The sequence below is a fragment of the Sorex fumeus genome, unplaced genomic scaffold, assembly GCF_029834395.1.
Source record: "Sorex fumeus unplaced genomic scaffold, SorFum_2.1 ptg000156l, whole genome shotgun sequence".
In the NCBI taxonomy this organism is placed as follows: Eukaryota; Metazoa; Chordata; class Mammalia; order Eulipotyphla; family Soricidae; genus Sorex; species Sorex fumeus.
Genome location: NW_026606213.1, coordinates 579193 through 587636, shown reverse-complemented (window position 1 = coordinate 587636; position 8444 = coordinate 579193).

Below are 8444 nucleotides of genomic sequence, written 5' to 3'. Positions count from 1 at the left end.
CCAGGGGGCTGGAGCGGGTAGGGTGTTTGCCTTGCACGTGGCTGACCCGGGTTCGATTCCCAGCGTCCCATATGGTCCCCTGAGCAATGCCAGGAGTAATACCTGAGTACAGAGCCAGGAGTAACCATCTGCATCACCAGGTGTGACCCAGAAAGCAAAAAAAAAAAACTGAAATGAAAGCTGGCATTCCAGGTGGCAGGAGTGATTCCTGAGTGCAGAGCTGGGGGTAACCCCTGAGCACAGCTGGACTGAGAGCATTGTTCTGTGGGTGGGTGAGAAGCCTGGGTCCCAGGCTCTGCTGACTTTAGCTCTTGGGCCTGGGGCGCTGGGGCTACATGTGGTCCTCCAGGCTTAAAGAGCATCTTTGCGGGACTGGAGCAGTGGCACAGGGAGTTTGCCTTGCACCTAGCTGACCTGGGTTCGATCCCCGGCATCCTGTATGGTCCCCTGAGCATATGAGCCAGGAGTGATCCTCGTGCATCAACGGGTGTGACCCGAAAAGCGAAAAAAAGATCAGCTTTGCCTTTTCTTTTTAAAATTGAGTGACCTTGATTTATTTGGGGCCAGAGAGTACATCGGGTAGGGTGGGCACTCGCCTTGCATGCAGCCGATTGGGGTTCTATATCTGGTTGTCCCATAGGACCCCCCAGTGCTGCCAGAAGTCGTTGCTGAGGGCAGAGCTAGGAGAAAGTCCTGAGCACCGCACCCCACCCTCAAAGAAATGACTTACAAAGGCATTCATGAGAGATGCATTTGGTGATGTATTTGGTGTTTTGGGTCACACCTGACTGTGCTCTGCTCAGGGCTTTCTCCTGACCGCACTCAGGAATCACTCATGGGGTTCAGGGCACCCTTTGGGATGCTAGGGATTGAGCCTGCGGTGGGAGCATGCAATACAAGTGCCTCCCCTGCCTGTAATTTCGCCCCGTTCCCCCATACTTGAGCGGGAGGCCTCCTAGGTTTCTGCTTGAGCCCCACCACTGGTGCCCCCAGTTCCCTTGGCCCGCAGTCGGCCTGTTCTCAATGCAGAGACCGTCCTTTGGGAGATCAGCGTTGCCTTGAGGGGGCGGATGTACCCCAGCTAGGATCATCCAGAAAACTGTCTGCTGGAGGTAGGGTAGGTTTCCCACAGCACAGGGAGGAGAGAGGCTGCAATATTGGACTCAATGCTTCCAGCTGGCATCAGTGCCAAGGATGAGACAGCTTGGGGAATACTGGGGGAAGAGGGGAGATTTTTTTTTTTTTCTCTTTGGGTCACGCCCGGTGATGCCCAAGTGTTCCTCCTGGCTCAGCACTTAGGAATTACTCCTGGCGTTGCTCAGGGGACCCTATGGGACGACAGGAATCGAACCCAGGTCAGCTGTGTGCTAGGCAAATGCCCTCCCCGCTGTACTATTGCCCTGGACTTGAAAAGGGGTAGATTCTGGAATCACAGTTAAGCCCAGTTTAGCAGGGAGATGTAGGGAGCCGCAGCCCCTGGTACAGATAAAAATCTGTATGTGCTTAAGAATTGGCGCCCCTCGGGGCCGGAGCAATAGTTTATAAAGGGTAGCACTTGTCTTGCACGTGGCCGACCCAGTTTTGATCCTCGGCATCCCATATGGTCCCCCAAGCACCGCCAGGAGTGATTCCTGAGTGCAGAGCCAGGAGTAACCCCTGAGCATCTCTGGGTGTGACCCAAAAAGAAAAGAATTGGTGCCAGGGCTGGAGCAATAGGACAGCGGGGAGGGCGTCTGCCTTGCATGCGGTCGACCTGGGTTCGATTTCCAGCATCCCGTATGGTCCCCCAACCACAACCAAGACTAATTCCTGAGTGCATGAGCCAGGAGTAACCCCTGAGCATCACCCAGTGTGACCTTCCGCCCCCCCCCCAAAAAAAAAAAGAATTGGTGCCCCTGGCGGCTGGAGCATTGTCAGGAGTCATTCCTGAGTGCAGAGCCAAGAGTGGCCCTTGAGCATCACTGGGTGTGACCCAAAAAGACAAAAAAAATTGGGGTTTCTACAGCACGTGAGGGATGCTAGAAAAGTCTAGATAAGGACGCCCACCCCATCGCATCCCATGATCCCATGTTCAAAATCAGCTTGGAGAGTACAGAGAGTTAAGGGGTGCTTGTCTTGCATGTTGCCAAGGAGGGTCCAATATCCGGCACCCCATCTGGTGCCCCAAGCCCTGCACGAAGTGAGTCCTGAAGTGAGCCCTGAGCACTGCTGGTTATAGCCCTCCCCTCCCCCGCCAGAAAAAGCCCAAGGACCTCCCCTGAGCAGAAAGAACCATGGTACTCTGAGCAACACCTGGAATGACCCCCAACACAGCTGGGAGTAGGCACCAAAGCACTGAGCACGGTTCAAATCCAGCCGCCTTGCCCCCCTAAAAGACTCGAAAACAAGAGGGGAAGTTAGGTGAGTTTCTTCCCCAGCCCCCAGTGAGTGAATCAGTTTGAAAATTCTAATCGTGTCCTTGCTTTGCCTGTGACGCCTTTTCATCGAGGGCTGGTGTGGATGAGCTCTCTCCTACCCTTTGGAAGCCTTTTCAGCAGGGAAAAGGACTGCATGACGGACAAGCAGGGAGGGCACAGCTGACCCGGGTGTTCGATCCCCCGTTTGATGGCCGGGTGTGACCCCCCCCCAAGAAATAAATAAAATAAAACAGCTCTCAGGGAAAAAAAATTGTCCCCTCAACAATATTGTGTTCGGTGATGAGTCTCACCTAGTGGGGGATTTCGGAAAATCATATTGGGAACTGGGGACAGCATCACTCAAGGCAAGTGCCCTGACCCAGACCTCTGTTCTATTGCTCTGGCCCTTTTCTGAGTCCCCCCTTTTTTTCTGTTTTGCTTTTTGGGTCACACCCGGCGATGCACAGGGGTTCCTCCTGGCTCTGCATTCAGGAGTTCCTCCTGGCGGTGCTCAGGGGACCATAGGAGATGCTGGGAATCGAACCCGGGTTGGCCGCATGCAAGGCAAACGCCCTCCCTGCTGTGCTCTCACTCCAGCCCCAGGGTCCCCTTTTTAATGGAAAAAGGAGCCTGCCTTCTCTCTGAGGATATTTAATTTTTCTCACTTTGGGGGTGTGCTTTTTTCTGCTCATTGATGAAAACACGGCAGAAAGCACAAGCGCTGGGATCTGTGCCTTTCTTTCCATAAATGGTAACTGATTAAATAGAGAATTCTGGACCACTTGGCAAAAAAAAAAAAAATTGTACGATGAACTTTTCAAAAATCCTCTCCTATATAGTTCCCCCCAATGATAAATTTTTCACCGAATAGGTGACATAATAGAGCACACTTAGCAGGTAATCCCTGCAGGACCCACGAAGGGGGTCTTTGGGGTCATTGGAACAGTGCAAGAAGATTTTCCTCCCTTTCCAATGGACACATAGTTTAGTAATCCCCATACCTTAGCCAAGGATGATTTATCAGGTCCCTGAGGACTGTGCAACAATTGCATACCCTAAACAGCTTGCAAGCATCCCTCGAAAGGGGCGGGCCTTCTGGGTCCCAGCACTGAGGTAATCAAACTAGCAAAATCAGGCTGGATAGAGTGTAGCCTTGCAAGCAGTGAATCAGGGGTATATTTGCTTGTTCTTGTTTCTGTTTTGGGACCACACCTGGGGATGCTCAAAGGTTACTCCTGGCTGTGCACTCAAGGGGGGGGGGGGCTCAGGGGACCATATGGGATGCCGGTTTGGAACCCAGATGAACTGCATGCAAGGCAGTCTTACCACTGCACTGTCCAGCCCTTGTTTTCTTTTTTTTTTTTTCTGGCCCACACCCGGGCTCAGGGCTTCTTCATGGCTCTGAGCTCAGGGATCATGCTGGGAGCTGGGGTTTGAACCTGGGTCAGCCAGGTGCAAAGCAAGCACTCTACCCGCTGTACACTGCCCAGTCAGAATTGGCTCCTTTTAACTGTCTCTGTGCCTGTAACCCAACTCCCCCCTTCCCCCCACTCCGGGGGGGTTTGATCTCCAGCCCCCCAGATGGTTCCCTGAGCCCTGCCTAGGAGTCACCGCTGAGCTCAGAGCCAGGAGTAGATCCTGGAGCCCAGCGAAGTGTGGCCCCAGAGCAAAAATCTGCAAAGAGCAACCCTCCTCCCAGCGAGATGGGAGCGTGCCCCCGGCTTTGCCTGGTTTCTACTTAATAACAATGAGATTTCCATTGTTCTTAAGCATGTTCCGTGCTCAGTTTTTGCACGCTTCCCGGGAGAGAGAGAGGCAGAAGGCGGAGGGTGGGCTTGCTAGAACGTTCGTTTCACTGGGGATGCAGGACTAGAGCGGCTTCAGGACCATCCGCAGAGAGGCGCGGCGGGCAGCTTCGGTTTCAGAGAGGAGGACCGTGTCCTTCGAGAAGCTTTGCTGATGGGGACAGATCAGAACTGGGTTTGGGGGGCGCTTGCCGCACGACTCTTCGACGTCCTCAGTTCTCAGGTCTTTCCTTCCACGAAGGGGAGTTTGGGACTAAGTTTCTCAGCTACCAAGTCAGAGAGTGGGGGGGCGGGGAACGCGAGCCCCAAGTTCCCGTTGCAGGTCTCGAACGTGCTCCCCCAAGATCCCGGGGCCGGTGCTGATGCTGTGCTGGAGCTCACGTACTCAGCAGCCGCCCGGGAACCTGGGCCGGGCCCGGGCTCTGATTGGCATCCGCCTCGCCCACTCCTGGCCTCGGGCTGGCCGCGCCAACCAATCCGCGCTCGCCCCCAGGTGCTCGTCGGACGGCCCCGCCCGCGTCCTTGTCCGTCTCAGCGCCAGCCGCTGCCCGGTTGGTCCGGGCCGCTCTGACTGGCGGGTGCGCCCTCCAACGAGAACAGAGCCGGTCAGCGGGCACGTGGGTGGGCGCCGGCGTGTCCCCGCGGGCTAGCCAATGGGGCGGCGCGGCGGCGCCGGCGCCCGCCCAATCGGGGCGCTCGGTGGGCGGGCCCTGCCGTGTTGATGGGCCCGGCGGAGGGGAGGGGCGGAGCTGTCAGCGGCCGCCAATGGGCGCGCGGGCGTGGGCTCGGGGGCCAATGGGGGCCGGGGCGGCGCTGGCGCGCGGCCTTATAAGCCCCGCCCGGGCGGCTCGCGGAGGGCTCGGCCGCCAGCAACCGAGCGGGGCCCGGCCCGAGCTGGGCCTGGGGTGCGACGCCGAGGGCGGGGGAGCGCGCGCCGCTGCTCCGGGACCGGGCCGCGCGCGCCGCCTCAGGTGAGCCCGCGGCGAGGCGTCCGGCCGGCCGGCCGCGTCCGGGCTCGGGCCCCGCCGCCGCCGCCGCCTCGGCCGCCGCCGCGCCGCCGCCGCCGTCGTCGTCGCCGTCGCCGCCGCCGCGCCCGCCGCCCCCGCGCCGCGCCCGCCGCCGCGTCGCGTCCGCGGGAGCCGCCGGCACGCGAGGCCCAGGCCTCGGGCGCGGCCTGCTGGGCCCGCCGCGGCCGCCGCGCTTTGTCCCGGCCCGCGAGGCGGTTGGGGGCGTTAACCGGCCGCTGCCCGGACCCCGGCGGCCGGACAAAGGCGGGGCGCGGGCGGGGTGGGGGCGCCCGAGTCGGCGCCCGGGGGCGCGCGGGGCCGGGCCGGCGTCCCCCCGGCCGGCGGCCCTGCACAAAAGATGACAGCGTGGGTGGCCCCGGCCCGGCCCGGCCCTGGGCTTCGACGGTCGCGGCCGAGCCAGCCCGACCCCCCGGACAACGCCCCCCCAAAAGAGCCCCGCGCCGAGCAGGGCAGCCGGCGCGATCGGAGACCCGGGCCCCGGGCGCCAGCAGACTCGCCCGCCTGCGCGTCCGGCCCCGGATGGGGGGTCCCGCCGAGGCGCCCCCCGGCCCCGCCCCGTGGCGCCCCCCGACCCCTCCCGCCGGGGCTCCGCGCGCCCCGCGCCCCGCCCTCCCCTCGCGGGTCCCAATCGGGCCTGGCCCTCCGCGAACTTGCCCCCATCACCTCGCCCTCCGGGGTCGCTGCCCCTGGGCACCCCCGCCCGTGAATGAGGAGCATGCAATCTGGATGATGATTTTTTTTTTCTTTAATTAAAAAATAATTTTTTCCCCTCTTTTGGAAATTGGAAAGGCTACCCCTTGGCTGTGCCCATCGCAGCAGCGTCCAGGCGCTCGGCCACCCCCCCCCACCCGGGTCCCCAGCCGTGCCTCCCTCCCCCCATTCCAAGCCCGGATTTCCAGGCTTGCCCCCCATCCCCCTCGGCCCTGGGAAGGAATCACGTGCAGTTGGCGCCCTCGACCACCCCCTGGGGCGCGGGGGCGGGCGTGGGGGCGGGGGCGCGGCGGGGGCGCAGGTGGGCTGCAAAGGGGCCCGGGTGGTGGGGTTCTGGGTCTGTGCGGGCAGCTGGTGGGAGCGGGGCGCCGGCTCACCTGGACCCGGTGACAGGTTTAAGGGTGGGCATTTAAAAAAATTGCACATATATATATGTATTTCCGGTGCGCCCCCTCCGTGTGTGGCCGCGGGAGAGTGGTCGATCGTTGTTGTTTTTGGGGAGAATTCAGGTGCGTTCCCGGCGTCAGCAGAGGACCCGGGTGTCCGGTGCCCGCCGAGTGTCCCCGGGCCGGTGTCGCTGTCCAGAGCGGGTGCCCGGTGTGCGTGCGCCTTGGGGGGCGTGGGACCGGGCAGCGGAGCCCCCCACGGGCCGGGCGCCCCTCGGGCCAGCGTGGGGCAGGGGCCTGGGTGCCAGGGTGGGCAGCCGGCCCCGCTTGCCAGCCCCTTCCCAGCCCCGGGCCCCCGGGCCTGCTCCCCAGGCGGCCCTGAGCCCCAGGAACAGGCTCATTACGGGTCTCCTGGGCCTCCCACACCCCCCAGTGCTCCGGCTAATGACCCCCTAATTCCCACCTAATCGCTTCCTTGGGGTGTGCGGGGAGGGCTTGTCAGCGCCCTGCCCTGGCCCTGGGGGTACCCCCACCCGCTGCAGCTGGGGAGTGGGGTTTGGTTTTTTTTATTTTTATTTTTTGGCTTCAAGTATTTGCTCATTTTAGGGTCTTGGGGGCCACGCAGGGCAGTGCTCAGGGCTCGCGCGCGCTGCACTCCGCGACCCCACCTGGCGCGCGGGGCTCACCTATGGGTGCTGCGCGTGGAACTCGGGTTGGCCCCTGGCCAGTGTGGTTGGGGGAACCCGGAAGAGCCGAGGTCGGAGAGCCCCCCGGGGGTTTCAGGCCCCCGCGCTCCGGGCGCCTGGTCCCAAGTTCCTGGGCTCCTTGTCGGGGGTGGTGACCGCTGGGCAGCCGAGCCCCCGGGAGTGGCCGCGTCCCCGGGGCGGGCTGTGGGGGCGAGTGAACGCTCAGGCCTGGAGGGATGTTGGGGTCTGCAAGGGGGGTGTCGTGCCTTCCGGCCCCCAACGCTGTTTTGCATGGGGGTGTTCAGCCCCCCTGGAGGTTTAGGGTGCCCCCCGTCCAGCCGACCTGGCCTTTGTTGTACCTGCGGGACCTGGAGCCTTGCCCGGGGTCCCCGACAGTCCTGCAGGCCCCCGCCGCGGCTGGCCATCTGTTGTTCCTGGCCACCTGCATTCACCTGCCCGGCTGCGGGGTGGACGGGGGAGGTGATGGGCGGCCGTCCAGTGGGGCTGGGAGCGCTGCCGGGTGGCGGTCGGTCCTTCCTCGCCGACCTTGGTCCCCAAGTTGTGTGTGTGGGTGCCCTGGGGTGGCGGCGGGGGACCCGCTGGGCGCCCCTGGTCCGCCTCTTCCGGACCTCGTCTCAGCTGGGGAGTGCCGCCAGGTGAGAGAGGGGACCTGGCCTTGGGACCCCCACCCCCCTCCGGCCCCAGCCGGCTCCCCAGGCCGCTCCCCGCGTGGGGGGCTTTGCCGCCTCTGCTGTAGTGTGGGCGTGGGGGAGAGGACCAAAGTGGGGTGGTCCTTAGCTGCACCCACCCCGTCCCCAGGAGCTCCCTAAGCGCCCCCTCCCTCTGCCCCCTTCCACGGGGGGAGCGTCCCATTGGCCCCCGTGTGCAGCCCTGGGTGCCCGGCTTGGCTGCCCATCCCTCTGCCCATCCCTCCGCAGTGCTCCCTGGGACAGAGGGCCTTCCCTGCCCGGGCGTCCACAGACCCCGAACTCTTTCCCACGTGCTCCCTTTTTCTCTCGTGCACTTGCAGGGTGCAGCTTCCCGGAAGCCGCTCTGGGTGGTCCAAGCTCTGGAGGAGGAAGGGGGCCGCGGGGGTCTGGGGAGAGCGGGGGAGTGGCCTGAGCGTCCCCTGAGACAGAGCCCAGCCCCGCCAGGTGTGCACCACCTTGCATAAAAAAAGAGAAAAGAAAGGGCCTTTTATTTTGCATTTTTGGCCACACCCATGGGTGCTCAGGGGGTTTCTCCTGGCTCTGCCCTCCGCATCCCTCCACTTCTGCCTGGTTGTGTTTAGGGACACTTAAGGGGTGCTGGGGACTGAACCTGGGTGGGCCACAGGCATGGCAAGTGCCTCCCTGCTCTCTGTCGCTCTGGCTCTGAAAAAAGGGGATTCTAAAGGGGCTCCTCTGTCTTCCCCCAGCGATGACCCCAAGTC